Here is a 25,003-nt window from a genome sequence, read left to right as displayed (position 1 = left end):
TAGCCGGCAACCAGTAGATAGGTGTATGCTCAGTCAAGGTTCTCCTTTGTGCTGGACGCAAGCCTGTCACCATCTGCCTTCCAGTTCGTGGGTCTTGAGCCAGCTGATGGTGGGTAGCCAGTCCCTGCAGCCACGGGGACCAGGAGAAGCCTCCAGGTGGACCCCTTGCCAGCCTCCACGGCCACACGGACCAGCTCCTGCAGCTAAACCTCTCTCTCTCTCTCTCTCTCTCTCCACACACACACACACACACACACACACACACACACACACACACACACACACACAAGGGAGGCTTCAGAAGGCACACGGATGCACTGCGTGGAAAGGAAGTGCATTCCCCCAGGGTGACCACCTCCTCACATGCACTCTTGCTGCTCCAGAGAGCCCCGCCCTAGGTGGCAAGGACGCAGGTACAAAAGGCCCTGACACAGGGCTCCACTCTGCATTGCCATCCAGGGAGGGTCTCTGGAGCCGAGGAGCACAGCGACTCGAGAACCTACTGGTGGGGTGCCATCGTCTTGTACAAGATGGTTGGTGGCTTCCAAGAGCACCCTGAGGCTGCTCTCCCCGGCAGCCAGAGGGTGGGGCACAGGGAAGAGCATGGGCAGGTCTTTGTGGGACTTGGAAAGTGCTACCTGTGAGGGACACTGGGAAATGTAGTCTGTGTGCTCAGAGGCATCCCATTGGCTGGAACCAGGCTATGCTCCCAGGGGAGGATGCTGGAAAATGTAGTCTGGCTGTAAATGCAAGGGCCCTGTGGCCACCTTCATCACATGCCCTCCACTAGCAGGAGCCAGTGGCCGTGGAGCCATGATGGGTGGAGGGGAAGGGGTCCCCGAGGACCAATGAGAGAATGGGGGCACTTCACCCTGAAGGAAGGACACACCAGTATGTGACCATCTTCAAGTGTTTGAAAGGCTGGGGCCACGTGACAGTGCACCCAAGACTCCACGGATGGGGTGAGAGAGAGGTGGGGAAAATCCAGACAAAGAGTTTGGGACCCAACAACAAAGGAGGCATTGGTGGCCCAAATCCAGCACCAGCTCCACGGGAACAGTGAGCAACATTCTTAGACACGTTAGGAGGAGCTCTGCTCGCCCTATAGGGTCTCTGAGAGTCACACCTGTCCTACAGGGTCTCTGAGAGTCACACCTGTCCTACAGGGTGGCTGAGAGTCACACCTGTCCTACAGGGTCTCTCAGAGTCACACCTGTCCTACAGGGTCACTGAGATCAGACTTGACTCCAACATGATGAGTTTGGGTCCCTTCAAGAGGGGGTCCTTTAACAAATTGCCTTCTTCCAGAGTGTCCAAGCCGCCAAGCGGACTGTGTGGACAGAAGCCAGGGGCCACAGACAGCCCTGGCCCTCCTCCACTCGCACATGTAGACAGCTGGACGGTGGCGCTGGCCTGAGTGAGGAGGGATGCTGAGAGCATCTGAGACAGGGCTCCTGGAGCAGCGTCCTCTCAAGAAAGGCCTCCACCCTGACAGGAAAGGCCAGCTCTTCTCCCGAGGGCCCCAAGGGGGCTCAGCACCAGGCCTGAGTCCTCAGACCCCAGGAAGGCAGCCCCCTGGTTGCATGGTCAGCTCAGGGCCTGGTCCTGCACAGCACCCACCCCTCCCTGTGGCCTCCCTCGGTGTATCTGATTCACAGGAATAAAAGGGCTGCAACCCCTGGCCCCACCCTAGAGGTTGAACAGATGGTCTGATGTGAGAGGGGCAGAGAGTGTTTGTGTTTGTGTGTGTATTCACATCGCCAATGGGGGTTGACCAGATGGTCAGATAAGAGATAGAAGCAGAGGCAGAGGGTGGGAGAGAGGAGGAGACGGGCAGGAGGAGAAAGAGAGACTATGTAGAGATCACCACTTGGGCTGATCGTGTGTGTGCGTGTGTGGGTGTGTGGGTGCTGTGTGTGAAGAACCAGTCACCCTGGTTGTTTTGCCCTGGTGGGGCTGGCAGTGCCATGGGCCGAGGCTGCCTTGAACCTGAAAGCGTGGAAAGCACAGACTGACGAAGGACCAACAGGTCTGTCTCGGAAGACTGTGGGCTGGCGAGGCCCTGGCTGTGATGCCGATGGGAGCCAGGCTGGATTCAAGGGGCCAGCGTCCCCACTGCCCACCCTCCACACCACCCAGACCCATGCGTCGATTCCACCCACAGCAGCAGCTGGGGGTGTCTGAGCCCGTCGGTCTCGATGGACACTGACAGCCTCGTCTTTCTCCTGAGCAGCAGCTGGTGGGCTTGAACCACCGACGGTGCAGTTAGCAGGTGGCAGTTCTAAGCACTCAACCTTCACATCACCTCTGGCGGAAGCTCAGGGCCAGGCCTGATACTCGCAGTGGAGAGCCAGCCAGCTAAAACCAGCCTCTTCTTCAGGCCAGTTGTCCTTTAACGTCCACTCTTGTATGGACAACCTCAGAGGCCTCCACTTGACACCCCAAACCTGCAGGGCCCAGCGCTGGGCTGCCTGCAGTGGGGTCAAAGAGAGCTCAGGCCTGGCCTGAGCTTACCTGGCAGGAACCTGGCCGCCCCCACCCCCCACAGGTCTGTAGGAGCCCAGCAGGTGAGCAGCGCACCTGGCAGGGAGTGCCAGCTGGTGCTGATGCTGCAGGGTCCTGGCCAGCAGCTGGGCCCCCTGCTGAGGGGCTCCTGGCCAGTGGGTACCCCAGGCTTATCTGTGCCCAGGCCTCCAGGAGGGCCAGCTGTTGGTCATACCCCACCTCCTTGGACCACTGTCTGAGAATCCCTGCTCCCAGCCACTTCCTCCTTCCCGCTGACGCCATGGAAACCAGCTTTGCAGTGGGATCCAGAGCTGTAGCAGACGCTGCCTGACACCCACAAGGTCATTAGGAGATCAATGCCGGCAGGAAACACCACAGGGACAGGCCCTGGTAACAGAGCAGCCTCCCCTCACAGGGCGCCCTGCCACCATGACCACGTGGGGGGCATGGGTTCTCAGTATCAGGGGAGGGGCACCACCTGGCAGGCTGGTCCTGCTGGCTGAATCCCTCCTCCTGGCCAGTCTCTGGGGACCCACATCTTCCTGGGGCTCCCTGCTCCCCCAAGACCCTCTCCCTACGGTGGGAAGTGCCAGCCGGGCAAGCAGGCAGGTCCTGGCCTCCAGGGAGATTCAGGTGCAGCCTCGGGCAGCTCCAGGCTGGGCAGAGAGACCACAGTTCTGCCAACACCAGGTGACCATCAGATTGCTGGCCCACATGCAGGGTCATAGGAGCTGGGGGTCAGTGCTGCCCTTGGGGTCACCCACCGGGGAGGATCACTCCAGAAAGGAGGCCTAGTGGGGAGGGGCAAGGGGAGCTGATACCAAGGGCTCAAGTAGAAAGAAATGTTTGGGTAACTACTGATGGCAACATTTGTACAAGTGTGCTTAATACAACTGAAGGATGGATTGTCATAAGATTTGTGAGAGCCCCCCCCAATAAAATTATTTTTAAAGGGGGGACTGTTGGGGTATGGCAGTCGGTATGCATGCTGTTAGTGGAATGTGTGTGTGTGTGTGTGTGAATGTGTGTGTGTGAGTGTGAACCCAGCCATCTTGGTTACTGCGGCCATTGGAGTGGCTTAGTAAGCGGTGTTTGTGAGTGTGTGAGTGTGTGTGTGTGTATGTGTGCATGTATGTATGTGTGTGTGTGTGTGTGTGTGTGTGTGTGTGTGTGTATGGACCCAGCAGCTTGGTTACTGCAGTTGTTGGAGTGGCTGCTAGTGGAGGGTGTATGTGAGTGTGTGTGTATGTGTGGGAGTGTATGTGCATGTGCGTGAGTGCGTGTGCATGTGGGAGTGTGGACCCAGCATCTTGGTTACTGCAGTCATTGGAGTGGCTGTTAGCAGACGGTGTATATGAGTGTGTGCATGTGTGTGTGAGTGTATGTGCATGTGTGTACATGTGTGTGTGTGTGTGTGTGTGTGTGTGAGTGTGGACCCAGCATCTTGGTTACTGCAGTCACTGGAGTGGCTGTTAGTTGAGGGTGTATATGAGTGTGTGCATGTGTGCGTGTATGTGCATGTGTGTACATGTGTGTGTGTGTGTGTGTGTACCCAGCCAAATTGGTTACTGCAGCCATTGGTTGGGAGGGAGTTGATTTCAGTCAAAGAATCTGCAGTGGCCCTGCCTCCACGGCCTAGCTCACTGCTGTCTGAGGGAAAGGGGTGTGTTTAAGTCTATAGGGACAATGTTTATGATTCCCCTCTTTGACTTTTAAGTGAATCTGCTGCATCGCTTCATGTGCATGGAAAAACTGGACCATGAATCAGAAAGAGCAAAGAAGATCGATGCCTTTAAAGTGTTATTGGTGAAAACATCGACTGCATCATAGACACTGTGGCAGTGACGTCATCGCTTGTCAACTTGCGAAGGGGTGGAGTCTAGCCTGTCAATCAGGTCGCAGCTTGATGACTTCATTTGGAGGCGAGATGGAGATGAAAAACTCACTGGAGGCCAAATACATGCTCACTCCCTGCCAGACATTCCTGTAGACAAGACACATGAGGCTACGCAGATAGAGCCAGAGCCCTGGAGCTGGAGGAACCACATAGAGACTCACACCAGTGCTGAGGTGCTTCCACCGCCACTGGATCCACAAGACTTTCCACCCACTGGCCTGTGATCTTGCTGCATTCGGCATCATTGCATGTGTTGTGTGAGTCTGAAGAGGAATTTACGGACGGGTATTGACGTATGGGCTAATATCAGACTTATGGACTTGATCTGGACGGGGCATGGATGTTTTCTTAATGTACAATTGCTCTTTGATAGAAAATTCTCTCTTGCACACATATGAATGTCTATGAATTTGTTTCTCTAGTCGACCCAGACTCACACAGACGGCCAGAAGAACACACCAATCTGTCTCGGAAGAAGTCGGCCAGAACGATCCTTAGAGGTGAGGATGGAAAGACTTCGCCTGAAACACTTTAGATTTGTTGTCAGGAGAGACTGGTCCCTGGAGAAGGATGTCATGCTTGGTAATGTGGAGGGGCAGTGACAAATGGACGGCCCTGGACAAGGTGGACTGCGCAGCGGCTGCAGCAGTGGGCTCCAGCCTGGGGACAGAGGAGAGGCTGGCACAGGACCGATGGGTCGGAACCGACTGCAGGGCCCCTGACCGCCATGACGACTACATGTTCTGTTTGAAGATCTGTGATGTGTGGCCCCAGTTACCGAGAGTGCCTTGGATGAGATTTGCTTTCCGTGTCTTCCTTTGAAAACGACTTTCCAGGCATCCATGTCAAAAAGGTTTGCTTCTAGGTTGAAATCGTTGGCTTTGTTGACTTGCCTCTCGCGGGGAGAGACTTATTCTCTCAAAGCTTCGACACAAACAAAAGCTCACTGCCGGCCAGTCAATTCCAACTCATAAGGAAGGACCCTGCAGGGCAGGGCAGAGCTGCCCTGTGCTTCTGAAGACTAACTCTATGGGAGTAGAAAGCCTCGTCTTTCTCCTTAGAAGCGACTGGTGGGTTTGAACCGCTGACTTTTCAGTTATCAGCCCAGTACATAAGCACAATGATGAACTCAGGCACCCACCCCAGGGAGAAGCTTCCTCTCTGTGGCTTCTGGGGGAGGGCTCGGCCTCCTTCTGCATCTGTGGCCCCATGTCCCTTGGAAATCTATCTCCATGTGCCTTGGCATCAAGCTTCCCGGGGTCTAGGAGGTTCCCAACGCAGGGACCCCATGTGCCAAGGATGCTCCATTCCTAGATTCTTGTTGGGTGGCCCCGAGGCCCCTCTTTCTGCACTTGCTCCCCTCTCCTTTGATCTCCCATAGGATGAAAAGTGCTGCCTGAAGCAGTTAGGATTCTATGTACGTCGTTGACCAACGTGCCTGGAATGCACATATGCAGAGGTGGGCGGTGGGAAGACGATCTTTCCCACGTGAGGAGCCAGCTCGTGTTCAATTCCATAGCCTGTCACTCCCCTACTGACCCCTCGCTGCCTTGAAAGGCCACTTCTGGCCAGCACCTGGTTCAGTCAGGCAGATGACCTCCTCTGGGCGTCTGCTTGGCCCGCTGGTGCCCTCGTCCGTCCACCTCTGCAGTGCCCATGCTGCCGACTCAGACGTCACACTGAAGGTCCCTTGCCCACCAGCTGCTCTCTGGGAGAAGGGCGAGGCTAACTGCTGCACTAGAGACAGATAGTCCCAGAAGCCCACGGGGCAGCTCCGCCACCCTTGCTCCCCATGGAAGATGAGGGTACAACCCACAAGAGCAGCCTGTGTGCATGCCTGAAGGCTCGCTGAGGCACCGGTGGGTCCGGGACGTGAGCCAGCCACAGCACGCTAAGTGCCAGTGATAAACAACTGGAACTTGGGGCCAGGAGACGCCTCTGCAGGAGCATTCAGACGGGGGTGGAGGGGCGGTTTTCACGGGGATTCGCCTCCAGTGAATCCCCTCTGATCACAGCCCGGGGAGGTGAAGAGCCTGCTGCCATGCAGTGTGCTGTGTTGTGTGTTCGCTGTGGGGTTTGGGTAGGCTTCTCTGTGGTGAGCCCCAGGGTGGGAAACGTGGCGGGATGGTGACTGTGTGGATGGTCTGGGTGGGGGAGTGGGCAGGTGATCAATGAGTACAAGAAAGAAGGAAACGAACAAACAAAACCGTGTGGTTGAGAACGAGGGGGGTCGGAGCAGAGACCCAAAGCCCCTCTGTAGACAATGGGACATCCCCCACAGAGGGTCACAGGGAAGGGGTGAGGCAACCAGTGTGCAGTATAGCACCAATGAAACACACAATATTCCTCTGGTTCCTGGTGGCTTCCTCACCCCCAACTATCACAACCCCATGCTGCCCCTCACTTCAGACTAGACCGGAGCATGTACACAGGTCTATGTACCCACACATGTGGGTGCATGCCCACGTGTACATGTACACACATGTGAGCTTGTATGCACGCACACAGGCGAGCGTACAGATGCAGGCTCGCATACACACTCACACAGGCACGCATGCACACTCACATACATGCACATGCATTGCCGCCCGCGTGTACCTCATACATGTGTGTCTCACATGCACACACTCGCATGCACACCATGCACGTCAGGCTCGCACCTCCAGGCTGACACCTCAGGACCGTGTCAGCACTCCCTCCATCTCAGGAGACTCACAGAAGAGCAAGCTGGAGCCAGGAGGGCATCTATCGGCACGCCGCCCCAGGCTGGAGAGCAGGGACCTGCTGGATGGCTGAGACTCCTCCCTCAGCAGCAGGCCGGTCAGTCTGGGTCCCCACCTGGCTGTGGTGCTTTCCTGCCTGTGATCTTCACGGGAGGTCTCCAAGGGATACGGGCAAATTCAAACCTTCCCACTGGCAAGTGAGTCCCCCCAAAACCTCTGGGCAGACAGGCTTTCCTCCATCTCAGAGAGGCCTGGGAGAACTGGATCCGGTTGACAGGCTGTAGGTCGGAGGAAACCACACCACCAGGAACCCCAGTGCGTCTGCACCAGGACGCCGGGCAACCACCACACCTGCCCGTGTTCACCTGGAGCTCTCGATGCTGGTGGCCCTGCCCCCACCGCTCCAGGGGCTGCTGAGGCCCCCAGGCTCCCATCTGAACACAGAGGACAGCAGGAATCTCTGGTGCCCAGTCCTCGCTGCTCTGCAGCTGCATGGTCCTTCCCTCGGCCACTTTATGCACGATGACATCTGCCTTCTGCGGCCGAGGCTGCGGCCACCCAGAGCCCGGCACTCTGTCGGAACAGATCTCAGGCATTTCCAATTGGGCATGCGAATCCCCACGGCCCTCCCTCCAGAGACCAGCAGGTGAAGCCCGTCCGCCATCCAGTGAGTGCCCACACCTGCCCTCTGCTCAGAGCATAGGGACTTCCCTCACCGCTGTGCGATGGGGTTGGGGGCTGAGTCTCGCAGGCCCACTCCGCACCTGCCAGAACCAGATAGCGAGGAGAAGGCAGCTCCTGATGACAGGAGACAGCTGATGTCCCTGCCCTCTCACTCCATGCAAAGTCACTGGTGGCTCAGCAGTGCCCTGGAGGACAAAGGTCCGGGGCAGGGCAGGGCCTGTTGGTTCCGACCTTCCTCCGTGTGGTGACAAGAGCCCTGGGTTCCTCGGCCGTGAACAAGCCTCAGGGGTCGCCTGCCACCTCTCGCCCGAGACACAGCCTCTGGGTCTAGTCGGCTCTGTTGACTCAGAACGGTCAGGTTCGACCCCAGTAACATAACACAGAAAGCCATTTCCCCCCAGCAGCGGGTCCACAAGGGCAGGCCTGTTTCCTGAACCTTAAAAAAAAAAACTCCTAAAAGTGAGATTCCTGAGAAAGAGGCCGAGGAGATGGGCGGACCGGCTGCAACAGGGGGTTTGCGCATACTGACAAGTGGGGGGCGGTGCCCCCTGGCATGGCGTGCACACATGGGGTCAGAGCCAGCTCCCGGCTCCTAGCAGCAACTCCTGTCATCCCGGCGGTGGGGGGCTCTCCATTGACAGTGAGCCAGCGTGAGCACTGGGGAGCTAACAGAAAGCTGGGGGTCAAGCCCACCGGCTGCCTCCAATCAGATCTTGACTCAGAACCCCTAAGGAGCCAGTCTGCTTGCCGTGGGGGGGTCGAGGTTGATGTGAGTCAGGATCCGCTCTGTGGCTGCACGTTAGGTTTGAGCTTTTGTGCACGTGAAGGACGTGTCTTCGTCTGTTCGAATTGTCTAACATTGCGAGCAATAAAATAACAAGTATAGTAAAAAAACAAGTTTCCTGTCAAGTCTGTGTGGTTGTGACTCAACGGTGCTTCCTCTCTGGGCCTCAGCGTCAGCCTGAGAGACAGCATCTCACAAGGCAGCTCAGAGACGGCCAAAGAGATGCAGCAGCAGAAGTCAGACCGAGACGGCTCTCACCTGCCCGTCCACTCCCAGGAAATCCGCAAGTCCCCGTGCCCAGGCAGGAGCTGGGGTTTAGCACGTGTGTTCTGGGCAGGGAATGTGGTCATGACTGAGTCCCTAAGGCCCAGAGGGATGAAAGGCTGCATCCACACAGCTGCTGTCCCCGGGGATGCGACAGCTTTGTGTGTGACTACAGAGAGGTGGACACAGCCCGGATCCACCCCCAGGGGGGTGACCAGACCACAGAGTGTTCGCTCACCAGGGTGCAGCAAGAAGATGTGAGTGGAACTCATGATGCTGAGGGCAGGAAGCCAGTCACAGGAGTGCCTGCCACGGGGTCTCATGGGCCCGAGGTGCCCACAAGAGGCAACCCCACCAGCGTCCAGAGCCAGTCTTGGAACAGAGGGGAGTGACCCTGGCACTGGGAAAGGGGTCCGGTGGGGAGAGAGGGGCGTGGGGGGAGGACAGCTAAAGGGAGTGGGTTCACTTGGGACTCACAGAGTGCCCGGGACTGAACGGTGGCAGTGGGTGTGCAGCTCTGGGGACACATGGCAAACTATTGTACCCAACACTTCAAAAGCACGCTTGTTAAGCGTGCAAATGTGACCTCCACAAAGCCGCTTGAAAACTAACCAAAGAGGCAGAGGCTAGTTTGAGCAAGAAGCCCAGGTGCTGGGGAGGCGGCCCTGGTGCCAGCTCTGGTGCCTGCAGCGGCCAGTGCAGGACGGAAAGCCTGGCCAAAAGTATGCTCCCATGGACGCCCCATCCAGGGAGGAAGCGTGGGTCCCATGCACGCCCGTGAACATGCAACAGCATGCGCAACCCTCCTCCAAGCCGGCGGGCCCCGGGGGCTTCAGAACCCACCCCGTCAGTGAGCCTGCTCTCCAGTTGCTGCTCACTGCACAGAGCCCCTGAGCTCATCTCAGGCAAGCCAGGCTGGCCGTTCCTGCCCCCACGTCTGAAGTGGCCCATCCTGCTGGCAAGGCCAGAACCCTCCCTTGACCGTGTCTGCGGGCTGCCCTCCACCCCGTCTCTTTTCCTGCAGGCCTAGCCCTAACCACAGCCCCAGCCCCAGGGCTGACCCCAGCCCCAGCCTTATCGCGACCCTTCTTCCTCCAGGGGGACCCAGGGCCCGTCTCTTCCATCTCAAAGCATCTCATCATCAGGGGGCACATCCATGGACGGCGCCGGCCCCTGACCGCATGTCCCCACGCCCCCTCCAAGGGAGCCCCCCTCCCAGCAGGCCCTGCTCCGGGCAATCTGTGCCCCCACCATGCAGGAGCTGGCGGTGTGGCCCTGGACACCTTGAGGTGCTGCCAGCCTGGCCCAGGTTCCAGCCTGGCCCAGGTTCCAGCATGGCAGCCCTGCCAGAGGAGTCCAGTTAAGCAGGGGCCCGGGCTTGAGGCAGGCTCACCCGAGCACCGGCCACCAAGGGAGGCATATGGGAAAGTATGTCCCTCGAAGAAGCCCGTCGCGGGGGTAACAAGTGCATTAGGGACTCCATGGGCAGGTTGGCTCCTGACCAACCGTGAAGTCAGAAGAGAGATTGCCGAGGGCAGAGGCTTCGCCTTGCAGTGGACTAATTGGCAACCGAGCTTGGGGGTCGGGGGGCAGTTGGCGCAAACTGGGGAGAGCAGTGTCCACATTGAGGGGCTGGTGTGCGGCAATCCTCGGTGCTGTGGGCAGTAAGGGTCCCAGAGAACAGGGGGACCTCAATCCCTCCTAGGTTGGTGGAGAAGGACGCACTTGTCCTGGGTCCCTCACGCTTCGCCACGCACACCTGGCCTTCAGCCTCAGTGGGGCCCAGACAGGCCAGCCAGCCAGCGTCCCTGGCAAGTGGCCAAGGGCTGATGTATCCAAATCAACCCCAGCTACCTGCTGAGATGTCTATGGGCCTGCGGTGGGTGGCACGAGGAGCTGGGTGGGCAGAAAGAGCACAGGGCGAACACACGTGAGCAAGCTTGTGCATCAGCCCTGCCCACGGTGACCGTCCACTCCACGCATTCATTCCTGCCCCATGCTTTGTTTGCTTCGGGGTTTGGTTTTGATTTTTTTAAAAGAAAGCGCATGTTGTTGTGTGTAATGTGTGTGTGTACGTGGATTTATATAAACCTCGATTGCATACCTCAGCTCACTATGAAGGGGTGGAGAAATCGAGAGGATATTTGGACTGAAATGTCTGGAATGGAAAGGAAGGCGCGGCCACAAGGGGGTGGAAATCCGGGGACTTGGAGGAAGAACCCCAGGCTGGAGATGATCAGGAAGCAGAACCCTGGCTGGAGGCTCTCGCACTTCAGACCAGAGTCAGCAGAGAACTCCATGGACGCAGCCAAGGGAGGGCTGCAGGTGCATTTTGGACAGCCCCCCAGATCTCAGCAGCTCAATGGATGCCCCCCAAGTCTCAACACCTCAAGTAGCCCCCCAGGTCTCAGCCCAGCTCAGCCCAGATTGTTCTCAGCGTGTTATGGGAGGTCATGGGGGGGGGCAAGTGGGTCCTGCTGCACAGGAGAACCACGTGGAACTTGGTACAGGGCCAGGTGGGAGACATGTCTGCTTGTGTGGGTCATACGGTCCCTTGCCACCCCTGTCCAAGCAGCCACAGATGATTTGTCAAGGAAGGGGAGGCGGCTGGGCGTCAGAAAAACTTGATTTGTAAAAGCCTTGACTGGCAAAGAGTCCTCCAGGTAACCATCCAGCAAAACTGCAGTAAAATCAAAGACCAAACGCTGGGCCCTTTAAAAACCCACCGACCAACCAGCTGTGAAACCAGCCAGCCCACTGCCGCCGAGTCGCGTCTGCGCTAAGAGGCAGGGAAACGAGAGGCCCAGAATGGAGACCGCATGGTGGACACACAGTGGGACGCACAGACGACCCACTGAGTGGGCCGTGGGGAAACCGTCCCTGGGAAGAGCACAGGCAGACGTGGGTCACAGTGGACAACCGTGGATGATGACAGCCCTCACCCGTCACGAGGCAATCAGACTGACAACTTGCAGGCCGGCAGGATGGGAGGAGATGTATGGAGGTTGGTGAAGGCCCCTTCCAGGTTCTTCTCAGCCACCTCCAAACGTCCCCCATTTGGGGGGGTCCTGGATGAAGATGAGAGCTAGGTGTTGTGGGCACCCATCACCCTATGTCAGTCTCAGTCCTGGCATATCCTCCCCCTCCCCCCCAAAAAAATTCTTACCCAGATTTCCAAGGGTAGATGTGTTTAAAGCAACTTTTGGGGGTGGGCAGAGATGGGCACGGGCACCCTCTGCCAGAACGGCGACTCCCAGCAACCTCAGAGCTCAGCCCTCTCAAGCCTCCGCCTCAGCAAACAGCAACGACAAGCGCTTAGGGAAGAAAGCCAGGAGAAACCTCCAGTCTTCTCCCCAGAAAAGCCATGAATCCAGCAGCAGAGAGGAGCCTGGAGGCTGTTCTGTGTGTGTACAGAAGCAGAAAGATGGGGACGCAGCGCCTTTATACAACGAAACCTCATCCTAGATGCTGTCTCAGCAGGTGCCGCTTGAAATTAACTGGATTAAATGTTGGTTTGTAGCAGACGGAAGCAGAACGGGTGGGTTTTGTAAACTTCCAATGTTTCTGCATCACAATGGAGCCTGTCCTGCAAAGATTTCGAACGCGTGGACGAGGCGACGGTCACTGTCAGCGACAGAGGACGCGGACACATGCACCTGCCTCCCACGCCCCTGCTCCCAGCACTCTACTTGTGATCTGATCTTTCGTCTATTGCCCGAGGTTCTGGCGTCGACCTTTCTGCTCTGTCCGTGGATCCACTTTCCTTTTCACTGGCTCCGGGTGTAAACGGACCCGACGCTCCCTGATGCCTTTCCTAAGGTGTCTCCGAGCAGCTCATTCTGTAACCGGCTGTATTTCCCCAGTGATGCCTGAGCTCTTGTGTGGTTCCCAGGACCTGCGTGGTCGATCTCCCCGGGTGTTGTGGCCACTGCCCCTTCTGTTTGGGTGTTCAAGGTGACTGTGGCCAAGCCCAGCCTGGCCGTCTAAGACTAGTCTCCTCTCCGAGTTCTCTGCTCAGGTACATGAGAGACTTTCTACATGACGTTCCAAATTTAACCTGGGCATGCCTGCTTGGCGAGGAGCCCTGGTGGTGTAGTGGTTATGCATTGGGCTGTGATCTGCTTGGTTGGCAGTTCAAAACCACCAGCAGTCTTTTGGGAGAAAGACTGGGCTCTCTGCTCTCTTAAGCAGTTACAGTTTCAGAAACCCACAGGGGTGCTGTGAGTCAGCACTGACTCAGCAGGGAATTTTATTTGGGGGGGTTATGCTTGCTTTGTGAGCAACCCAAATATTCCGCTCTCTCACACACACGTGTGTGTGTGCTTGTGCATGTTTCCACCCCTGGCCTCACCTGTGCGGGTGTGTGCAGGTGTGTGTCCTAGCCCGCCCCGACACACCTGCTGAGTCACAATGTGATCTTTCAATATCCTGAGAAGCACTGTGTCTTCAGCTGAGGGGATTTTCACTTTGTAGCCTGTCTTTGAACTTCTTTTTCTGCCACGTGTTACTGAATGGCTCTTTTAAGAGCACCAGATAGCCTTATGCTGCATTCTGGATACTCTTCATATCCCCGAAGTCCATAAATTTAAGATTCTTCATTAAAATCGAACTGTCGCATGTGCTCAGACTACCTGAGATCTCCCTTCTTGGTGACCATGTGCTCCAGAAACCCCTGACCAGCCCTCAACAGTGCAGACGGCGGAGTCCACCCCAAGTGTCTGAGTGTGAAACGCTGCCTCGTTGACTAGCTGGCTGTTTGGTTGATGATGCCGGAGCTAGTTCATGCTTCCCAAGGTCTGCTTAATGGATCGATTGGGTCTTTCACTCAGGGTCACTGGGCCTGGGGGGGCAAGGGGGACCAAGAGCATGAGTGTTGACCACATTGTGATTTTTTTTTGTTTCCGGAAATCTAGAGTCACATGATTATTTACAGTCACATCATAACAGTATATGAATATGAAGTAGAGAATCACAACAAAAATCCAGAATAATCTTCCTATTCCCTATGTTTACATTCAGTTCCAGTATGTAACCATGAGATAAGTGGTAACAGGATTCCAGAACATGCTTACTGCATTTACTTCATATTTACATTCGATTCATCAAGCTCAGACACTCAGACTCCCTGCACTGAGCCCACGCTGACTCGCAGCCACCCTGTAGGACAGGACCCCCAAATGGCCTTCCCAGCCCCTCAGCAGCAGGCAGTACCTTGTGCCCCTGGTTGGGGGACACTTGGGGGTCCAGCTAAAGCAGAGAAGACCCTGGAAGTGGCCTTCATCCTCCACGCTGCCTCCTCCCGTCCTACCCGTAGGTTGTGGGTCTGGTTCCCTCGTGACGGGCGAGGGCTGTCATCGCCCACGGTTATCCACTGTGACCCAGGGCCACATCTGACCCACGTCTGCCTGTGCTTTTCCCAGGACCAGTTTCCCCAAGGCCTGTTCAGTGGATTGTCTGTGCGTCCCACCATGTGTCCACCTGGCCTCCATTCTGGGCCTCCCGTTTGCTAGGAGCCCTGGTGACACAGTGGTTACACCTTGGGCTGCTAGCCGCAAGGTTGGCAGTTCACAGCCACTAGCTGACTCGTAGAGTTACAGTCTCGGAAACCCACGGGCAACTCCGCACTGCCCTATGGACTCTCCAAGAGTTGGCAATGAGTTTGAGGGTCTTGTGAGGGATGGGATGGGGGGCAGGGTGACATCCACTGTGCCAGATTTTCCAAACAGCCCCCCAGTCACAAGTTAACACCCCAAAGCCAAGGACCCCAGAGTCAGCCACCCATCACTCAGGACAGCTCCCAGAGCATTGACTGGTCCCCCTCATTGCTCGGCCCGGCTAGAGGCCTCATTTGCCTCCTCTGCCCTAGGGTGACATCCCCTCTCTCCTCCCAGCTGGCCCCACCTCCCTCAGCCCCCACCCATCTCTGAGCACGGGTTCCTCCAACCCTTCCCCCAAGCCCTCTGCAGCCCAGCAGCCGGTCACACACAAAGCAGAACCTCATCTCTGGCGACAAGGTGGGCACTGCCCAGGGCCCTGGGACTAACAGTCATGGTCCTGAGCCCGCCAACCTGCCGTGGGGCCCGCCTGCAGGGTCCTCTGGCTGACTGCACCCCACTCTGCACCTCAGCCCCCTCAAGTCCTAGGGACACAGGTCTCTCCACTCTGGAGTCCAGCCTGGGCGGCAAGGGAAGCACACCTGCTGGGGAGGACTTTCCTTCCTGTGCGAAGCCCAGTGTGGAGTGGGCAGCCCCTGCCCACAGAAAGCCGGCTCCCAGCCCTTGGCGCCATTGCCCCCTGGTGGCCTTGGTCTGCACAGCACAGGGCCTGAGCTACCCGTGAGGGCAGAGTCCACAGGAGACTCAGGCCAGCAAGGGAGGACCACCCGCAGGGGGGACAGAGGTCACTGTGAGCTTGGCCAGGCGCCCTAATTGTGGACATCTGGGGCCAGTTGTATATCCGCTGGTGCTGGGGGTTGTGGGAGACAGAGCAGCGTCCCAGAGACTGGCCCACCAGGCAGTGACCTCAGGAGGCGGGTGTAGTACAGGACAGGATGGGGATGGCCCTTTATGACCAGGTGATCCTGCACCGTCCAGGGTCCCCCACAGGAGCGGGCAGGGGCTGTGGCGGCCCAGGAACGGAGCATGTGGGAGCAGGAAGCGAAGTTCTAGGTCTCTGGGAAGGGGCTGGGGCACTGGGCAGAGGGTGGTCAGCAGGCCCTTTGATGGGGTGACCACATGTGAATGTCACTGCCGGTCAGGGAGCGCCAGCCCGCCCTCCCTCGACTCTCCTGCTGGTCCCCTGACTGGCACCTGGTCCCCTGACTGGCACCTGGCCACCAAATTGGGGGGAGGGATGTATCCATTCATCTTGTAGAACCCCAAGAGTGCCAGATACTGCCCCCCAGGGAAGAGGGATGGCTGGAGGGCAGGTGGCTGCAGGGTAGGCTTTCCCAGGGTAGCAGGACCCTCCTGCATTCAGAGGTGACCACCCCTCTATCTGGGCTGGAGAAGCCCTGCCTCCCAACCAGGCAAGTCACCTCCTTGCCCTGCCTCCATCGAAGCCCCCAGGCAGCTCAGGGACTTTCACCAGGGCTGGTGGGCGGCTCTTGAGAGGCAGAAGCGGCACCCAGGGAGGCTCTGGCAGACATCTGCAAATCTGTCACTGTGAGCGGGGGCACACAGGAGGACCGGCTAACAGGAGGGTCAACAGTTCAAACCCACCACCTGCTTCTTGGGGGAAAGATGAGGCTGTTCTCTCAAAGACAGCCTAGAAACCCACAGGGGCTCTGGTCAGTCTGCAGAGTGGGAATCAACTCACTGGCAGTGGGTGTGCCCAGTTCTGGCACACTGGCAAAAAAAAACCCAAATTACCTCACCCAGACTGCCCAAAAAACCCACATTCGTTGCCATAGAGTCAATGCTGCCCCCGTGCGCTTCTAAGACTACCTTTGAAGGTGCTGCTGGCTTCAAACCACCAACCACAACAATCACAACCCAATGCAAAAACACTTCACTACCAAAGCTCCAGCTTCTTTCACTAGCACTTAAGAACCAAATTCTTATACCTTAGTACCATGAATAAGACCCCTAAGGGGCTGCACCATTCCTGGAAACACTGCAATACCAGGTTGATGCGCAGAGTGGATGGAGCAAGCTCCTATCCAACTCCTACTTGCAAAAATACATTTAATACGCCGCCCTCAGATAGAGGACATATCAGATATTAAACTGATAAGAACAGATACTACACTTGATCTTAGCCAAAAGGCCGAGAAGCGATAACACCCCGCCTCACCACGCCGCGGCCCTGCTCCCGCCCGGCACATCACATTCACGGCGCCCGCCCGCCCTGACTGCCGCCCCGCGCGCTCCCGCGGCTCCAGCCCCCAGCACGGCGTCGGCCTCGTGCGCGCGCGGCGCCGTCTCCTCCACGGGAAAGGACATTCCTACGTCCACGGTGGGGCTTCGCTCTCCCGGCCCAGGAGCCGTGCTCATTTACATGCCCCGCCCACTGGGCGTGGTCGCCATGCAGGCTCCACCCCGGACCGCCTCTGCGCTCAGGCCCCGCCCCTGCGCGGTGGGCCAATGGGGACTCTTGGCTGTCCTTGCGTGGAGGAGAGCTGAGGCCTGCGCTGGTGGGGTGGGGGCCTCGCTGGGAGCGAGCTCTCAGTGGGCATCAAACACTCCGGCTTCTGAGGAAAGTCACCTGTCACCAGCGTCAGGGCAGGGCGCTCCCTTCAACAACACCCCCACTCCACCAGACAGGACAGCAAACCTGTCCAAGGACCTGGCCGTGCCATGCGCAGCGCTCTGAGAAACGCAAGGCTTCCTTACGGGCAGGGCAGCGGGGTCTGGCTGGGGACAGTAAGGTGTGGGGAGGGCTCTGGAGGCCTGGATCTGGGGACACCAACAGAGGTGACAGTGTCACACGGCAGGGGAAGGAAGGGACATGTTGACAGGGACCTAGTGGCTGGGGTGGGAGCCCTAGTGGCCCAGTGATTACATGTTGCGCCGCTGACCTGTAAGGTTGACGGTTTGAAACCACCAGAAGGAGGAGGCTGTCCATTTCCATAAAGAGTTACACTCTCCGACCCTCACAGGGGCAATTGAGCATTATCCAATGGGGTCGCAGTGAGAGGGTCATCGACTGGACTGCAAGCAGAGAGCTTGGTTCCGATTTTATTGGCCAGCGCGGCTCCCCTGCCCTTCACGGCAGCGCTGAGTCGGACTTTCAGGGGGCAGCGGATTGGTTTGGTTCACGGATGGACCTGACTCGCGTGACTGTATCCTCAAATTCATTGCCGCTGTCCAGACACGCAGGCTGACCGTCATGCTTCTCAATGCAGCCCTGTCCCCATTCCGCTGCGGGCCCGGCAAGGGTGCAGTTTGAAGCTGGTCTGAGCATCCACGCAGCTCTGCTTGACCTCCTAGACAGAGACGCAGAAGTCTGGGAAGGGAACAAGATGGCTTCCGGTTTCCCCTGGAAGCCTTTGCAGTGGAAATGGAGTCAGGCTAGTCCAGGGGGACCCGTGCCAGGTCCAGGCAAGAAGGGACTGAGTGGGAGGAGTGCACCTTTATCCGCACTAGTGGAAGGCGACTCTGTGGAAGAGGGGAGATTGTGTGGCCAAGCTCTGAAGGTCCAAAGGACCAGGGCGGACTTCACGCTGTCGGCAGGTCACCCTAGGCCCCATTCCCTCTTGGTGACAGCAGAGGGCGGCAGAGAGCAGTCAAGAGCCAAGGTAGCCGCCTGTCTAGGTGGCAACGCCTCAAAGCAGGGGCCTGGGCCTGTCCATCCCCACAGGTCGTGAGGCCATGCCAGCATTCAACCTGAGTCCGTCTAAGCCTAAGGCCCAAGCTGACTTCATCCCACGGGCTGCCCCCTCTCCAAGAGCCAGTGGCTCGTGGCCTGGTTCCCAGGTTCCTTTCTCCCTCTGAACCAGGGCCACACCACCACGCTGGAGCTGAACCGAAAGCAGAGGCTGAGCCCGAGCCTCCTTCCTCCTAGATCTCCTGTCCCAGCCCCAAGCCCAAAGCGGCCCCGGCTTCATCTAGGTGTATTTTTGTGCATCAAGCAGGAGAATTTTTGTGCATCAAGACGGAGGCAGGGGAAGTGCCAGTTCTGGTCCCCCAGAGCCTTTGTGAACTAGGATGCCATCTGGGCGTGGTCAAGCGAGGGTTATGTCAACATCACCAGTGGCTTTATTGTTTCCTCTGCCCTGCTACATTTGAAACCCATGAACCGGAGGCTCCTCCCAGCCTGTGTGAAGGGCTTCCTTTGCCACAGGCCAGAAAGCTGAGGCCAGAGAGGGTGGGGCAGATCCTCAAGGGCACAGGAGAGCAGACCCTAGATTAGAGCCCAGCACGGACCCACACCACCAACCATCACCCCCACCTCCACCTCCACCACCACCACCACCTCCACCACCTCTACCACTACCTCCACCATCTCTACCTCCACCTCCACCTCCACCACCACCTCCACCACCACCACCACCACCTCCACCTCCACCTCCACCACCTCTACCACTACCTCCACCATCTCTACCTCCACCTCCACCTCCACTACCACCTCCACTACCACCTCCACCTCCACTCCACCTCCACCACCTCCACCTCCACCTCCACCACCACCTCCACCACCACCACCTCCACCTCCACCACCTCTACCACTACCTCCACCATCTCTACCTCCACCTCCACCTCCACTACCACCTCCACCGCCACTCCACCTCCACCACCTCCACCTCCACCTCCACCACCTCCACCTCCACCTCCACCTCCACCACCTCCACCACCTCCACCTCCACCTCCACCACCTCCACCTCCACCTCCTCCACCTCCACCACCATCACCACTACCACCTCCTCCACCACCTCCACCACCACCTCCACCACCACCTCCACCTCCACCTCCACCTCCACCTCTACAACCTCTACCACCACCTCCACCATCTCTACCTCCACCTCCACCTCCACCTCCACCACCTCCAACCTGGGGTGTTAGTAACTGTTGGCAACCGTTGGATACAAAGTTGAGGAGTTTAAATGTGACCACCCTGCCTGACAATTACTGCCATGCAGTGGATGCTGACTCAGATGATTTTATATATATGGTAGAATTTGCCCCTGGGAATTTCCAAGACTGTAAACTGTTTACGTACCAACAGGACTGAAGACAAGCAGATGCAACAGGACTGAAGACAAACTGTTCATGTACCAACAGGACTGAAGACAAGCAGAGAAAATGGCAGGATAAGAAAGGAAAGTTAGAAGTTCTGAAATGAACAAGGGTTATAAAAAACAAAAAGCAGAGCGCTCTTTCCCATCTTGCAAGAGGATGATGAAATGCCTGAGAAGGCCAACACCAAGGAGGAGCTTGAAGTCAAGAAAGCAAATGCCAGTGGCCAAGTTAAGAAGGCTAAATTCAGATGCAAAAAGCTCGGGAAGACAAAATAATAATAATTTATGAATGATGAAGGGTTCACGGGGCTGGGGGGAGGGAAGGGGAAATGAGCAGCAGATATTAAGGGCTCAAGTAGAAGCCAAACGTTTTGAGAATGATGATGGCAACAAATGTACATATGTTCTGGACACAATGTATGGATTGTGATAAAAATTGTACAATTCCCCCAATAAAATGATTTTTTTTTTAAAAAAAGCTCAGGAAGGAAAAGCCCCACTGTAGCCCAGACCCAGTTCTAGTCAGAGGGCTTGACCATGCTCCCTCCCCCCACCATGTGTCCCAGAAAGGCCAAGGACAAGAGAACGGACTCAGCGGTCAAAGCCAGGTTCAGGAAAAGGTCCTAGCTGCTGTCAGCTGGTGGTGACAACACAGGGTGTTCTAGCCTCAAAGCCAGATGGGTCCTAAGGGTTATGTAAGTGAAGGGAAGAAATTAATAGAGAGATGCGTTTTGGGGTGTTCACCTCTGCCATGGCTTCAGGAACAAAGTGAGCTGTACCCTAACGAGTACATTGTGCTGCTGGGGAGAGCGGGGACACCCAGGTAAGGGGGAGTGACTGTCCCCTGAGCAAGGACAGCAATAGCAACATGTCTGTTCCTATAGACAAAGCTGCTGGGTAGACAGCAATCTGCTAGATAGTAATCAGCCAGTCAGAGGTAACTTTAAGGCAGTAATATTATGGTAGGACATTGTGGGGATTAATTTTAGCTATGACTCATCTTTAACTCACAAGCGTGAAGGCCTCCCTCCCCGAGACTCTTAGCCTGCCTTAAAATGTGAGAATGCAGTTAAGATACACAAAACGCTGAGGCATTACAGTGCTATAGGTGTGCCTTAGGAGCTGCTGGGCACCACCTGGTGACCACCCTGGTCCTCCCGACACCGGATGCCAACAAGTGATCGAACGGCTTTTCTGAAACTAGCTTGCTACTTGACAGTGACTTCCTCTTTGGGTTTCAGGATTCCAACTGTTACTGTCTCTACTAACACAGACACCAGCGGCGGGAGTTCTACACACAAAACAAAAGTGAAAGCCTTAAACGCAGACCCTGGGAAAAGAAAACTAAAAGCACAGGTAACAAAAGCTAACTTTTAAAAAGTAGAGGCCCCTAAGGGGCTGCACCACCCCCAGAAACACTGCAATACCAGGCTGATGCGCGGAGTGCATGGAGCAAGCTCCTAACCAACTCCTACTTACAAAAACACATTTAACACGCCGTCCTCAGATAGAGGACATATCAGATATTACACTGATAAGAACAGATACTACACTTGATCTTAGCCAAAAGGCCGAGAAGCGATAGCACCCCGCCTCACCGCGCCGCGGCCCTGCTCCCGCCCCGCACATCACACTCAGGCGCCCACGCGCCCTGACTGCCGCCCCGCGCGCTCCCGCGGCCACAGCCCCGCGTCCTCTCCTCCGGGGAAAGGACATTCCTACGTCCAAGGTGGGGCCTTCCCTCTCCCGGCCCAGGAGCCTGCTCACTTACAGGCCCCGCCCGCCGGGCGTGACTATCGTGATAGGCTCCACCCCCGGACCACCTCTGCGCTGCCCCTGGCACTGTGGGTGCAGGGGACACTGGTGTCTCCTGGAGGAGCTCTGGCAAAAAATGGCCTGGACGTGGGAAAGAGCACTTTCTCAGGTCTTGTCTTTAGTGTTCAATGGAGCACATTCTTGAAATTCAGGTGGAAGAGAGTCAAGGTCCTATTTTTGTCTCTGGTGAACTTGTTTTCATTTCCTTGTGCTTCAGCCTGAACATAGAAGCAATTGATGGTCTGTTCCACGCAGCCCCTAGCCTGGTTTCAGCTGCGGATAGGAAGCATCTCCATCAACTCCACTGCCGCAGTCGATTTGCTTTCTGTGCCTTCCATCTGGAGAAGTCCATGTGTGTAATTGCTTCAAAGTTGTGGAGATAAGGGAATTGCTAGGAACAAGTCGTTGGTCTTGCAAAATTCTATCAGCCACCTCGAGCTTCATTTCTCCGCAAGCCCAGGGTTTTCAACTAGTTTCCTCCTCTTTGCTTCCAACTTTTATGCTGCAATCATGAATAATCAACACATTGATGGCATGTGTGATAAATTTTCGACTGGAGACATTGGTAGACTTGTTTCTTCCTGTTTTGCTTTTGTGGTTGGTGTATAAATTTGTATACTTGTACTGACTGGATTTCCTTGACGGCAGGTAGCTATAACCCTATCACAGGCAGCATTCCCTTCAAAACTGATTTGGAAACCTTGTGTCCATGAATGCCATTTCTCTTGATTGTGTTATTCCTGGAATAATCATGATTTCCTGATTCAAAATGGGAAGTACCAGTCCCTTTCAGCTTGGTAACACCAAGGATGGCTTGTCTGTGTGTCCCATGTCATTTCGATGACTCCCAATTTTCCTAGAGTGCCTGTCAGTGGGAGACGACACAAACCCTGGACATGCGGGTGCACGCAATCCATGTACAGACACAGATACATGTAGGCACACATGTACAGATACACAATATAGACACACACATTGTGGTAGTTACATCATGTCAACTTAGAGATATCTAAAGTGTGGGGGTGCTATTCAACCTGTCAGTCAGGCCACAGCCGGATGGTGCCTCCGTGGGAGCGTGGCCTGCTCTTAAGGCGGGCCCAAGGAAGTTCCCTCCCTCTCTGCCGCGACCGACGCTGATTGCCACCAGAGCCCTGTGTTTTCCACCGACTTCGGATCCAGACACTTTGCACTCACCGGCCTGTGATTTTCCAGCATTCTACATCATGCGATATGAGTTACTGGCTATTTCTCTGGTCTACCGGACACTCTCAACCCCACATGCACACAGTGCTAAGCTCTGAGGGAGCAATAAAGCGCATCCTGACACACAAAGAGCTGGTGCACAAACATCTCTCTGCGTGAGATGAGTCAGTCGGGAAAGAGCAGCAGGCAGGGTCCCAGACCTAATCTCAGCGGAGAAACAAAAGACATGAAAGGGGAAAACAAGAGGGAAAAGACATTGCTGCCCAACGGAAGACTCGCAGACTGGCCAGGGCCGGGAGGGAGGGACCAACCGGTGTGCAGTATGCACAGGACTCGGAGCACATGCCATGAAGATCAGTGTGGAATACAACTCAAGGCAAAGAGGACCCGAATCCTCACCACTGGACCAACTGGTACCATGATGACAAATGGAGAAAATATTGGATTTGTCAAGGCTTGTTTTTTTTGGTTCTTGCTTGGATCCACAGTCAATGCTCATGCATGTAAGCAGCAGTCAGACCACATGACCTGCTACATTGGGTCTGTCTGCTGCACGAGACCTCTTCAGAGCGCTGGAAAGCAAGGATGTTTTGAGGACTGAGGTGCACCTGACCCAAACCAGGGTGCTTTCCATTGCCTCGTACCCGTGTGAAACGTAGCCAAGAAAACCCAGGAAAAGTCAGGGCCTGGCTGCAGCACTCGCTTAAGCGCAGGGGCTGGAGGGTGGCTCAGGGCCTCAGTGTTCTGCTGTGGGAGCCCCTCCCCATGAAGGACGCAGGTGAGGAGGAAAGTTCGGGAGATCAGTGACATAACCAGCCTTGCCAAGAAAGTTTAAAAGTGGGAGAACCTGGGGAACGCGGTGAGACAAGCAAGGTATGTGTATAAGCTGAGTTTAGGAAGTCAGACAAAAGACAAGGTGGTTATAAAAGCACAAGAAAAAAGTCTTAGCAAGATCTGATTTTATACACAGCTGAGATGGTCTAAGGGTCTACACCAGCAGTTCTCACCCTGTGGGTCGCGACCCTCTGGGGGGGGTGGTTGTCAAATGACTCTTACACAGGGGCTGCCAGATTCATAGCAGCAGCAAAATCATAGTGAAGTAGCAACGAGAACAGTGTGATGGTTGGGGGGGGTCACCACACGAGGAACTGCATTAAAGGGTCGCGGCCTGAGGAAGGGTCCGGGTCTGAGCCTCTCCTAGGATCACTGCGACACCAGGCTGATGCATAGAGTGGATGGAGCAACCTCCTAGGCCATCCCCTACTTGCAAAGATCAGATCTTGCTATGACTTTTTTGTTTCTATATCCAACTTCTTTGTCTGACTGCTGTATTGTTCTTGGATAGAGGACGTATCAGATATTGTCCTGATAACAGATACACTTGATCTTAGCCAAAAGGCCAAGAGGCGATACTACCCTTTCCCACGGTGCCACGGCCCTGCTCCCACCCCGCACTTCACACTCATGGTGCCCGCCCACCCTGCCCCCAGCATGGCACCCTCCTCCATGGGAAAGAGCAGCCCTAAGTCCTCAGTGGGGCCTTCACTTCCCCAGCCCAGGACCGATACTAATTTACATGCCTTGCCCCATCATGCCCAACAGGTGGGCAAGGCGGCAGGCTCCAGCCCTGGGACCCCGCCTCTCCAGGTGTGGGGAGAGCAGAGGCTCCCGTGCACTGGGGCTGGTGTGGCTGGGAGAGAGTACAATGTCCACCCCCACCCCCACCCCCCAAGGGCATTCACTTTAACCGTCACTTTGACTGCTGGGAGATGTGCTGGTAAGCCCAGGGGCACAGTGTGGCTGGGAGCGGTAGGAATGGACTCTGCCCATGATGCCGGGCAGTGATGGGTAGACCATGGTCACCCTGTCCGGTGTGATGCTCCACACAGGCAGGCCAGGAGTGAGGACAGCACAGGGATTCCAAAAGGTACCATGAGAACGTGTCCTGCCCGGCGACGTGGGGGCCCGAGCCCCCCAGGAGCATGAGGAGCAGCTTCAAGACCATAGCCCACTCCTGGGCCTGAGTATCCCACTGGTCACACAGAAGAGGTGCTGCTGGTGGCAAGGAGACTTCAGCCTGCTGCTGGCCACCCTTACCTGAGGAGGGCCTCACCAAGTGGCCTTGAGCCACGTGGCTGTCAGGCCCTGGATAAGGCCTCCCAGGGGTAGGGGTAGGGGAAAGACCTGGGTTAAGGGAAGCCAAGGAAACGGGCTCAGCAACATGCTAGGGCATTAGGGAGAAGGGGGGTCACAGCCCCAGGTCCAGGGAGAAGTGCAGGGAGAATACAGCCAGGGCCTCTCAGTGGTCTCTGGACTTTGACCACCATGGTCGATGGAAAGGGCTAGCAACCCAGGGCCCCTCAGGAGGGCAGATGCCAGCTCTGGGCCTGGAGGGACAGGCAGGAAACCTCATTTGCAGATACTACATGACAAAGCCAGGAAGCAAGATT

At 56.4% G+C, this 25,003-nt stretch overlaps 2 non-coding genes and 1 pseudogene across 2 annotated transcripts; all 3 read right to left on the bottom strand.

Moving 5' to 3' along the window:
• Positions 1–16,446: 16,446 nt before the first annotated feature.
• LOC142425024 (U2 spliceosomal RNA) lies at positions 16,447–16,636 on the bottom strand. Its single transcript, XR_012779423.1, has one exon. It is a non-coding gene; the product is annotated as a U2 spliceosomal RNA (small nuclear RNA).
• Positions 16,637–20,928: 4,292 nt separating this feature from the next.
• Positions 20,929–21,118, bottom strand: LOC142425028 (U2 spliceosomal RNA). Its single transcript, XR_012779427.1, has one exon. It is a non-coding gene; the product is annotated as a U2 spliceosomal RNA (small nuclear RNA).
• Positions 21,119–23,734: 2,616 nt separating this feature from the next.
• LOC142425038 (U2 spliceosomal RNA) lies at positions 23,735–23,964 on the bottom strand (annotated as a pseudogene).
• Between the last annotated feature and the right edge of the window lie 1,039 nt (positions 23,965–25,003).

This window comes from Tenrec ecaudatus, chromosome 13 (assembly GCF_050624435.1).
Source record: "Tenrec ecaudatus isolate mTenEca1 chromosome 13, mTenEca1.hap1, whole genome shotgun sequence".
Classification (NCBI taxonomy): Eukaryota; Metazoa; Chordata; class Mammalia; order Afrosoricida; family Tenrecidae; genus Tenrec; species Tenrec ecaudatus.
Note: the sequence above shows the minus strand (reverse complement) of the source record. Positions and strands in the feature narration are given on the sequence as shown.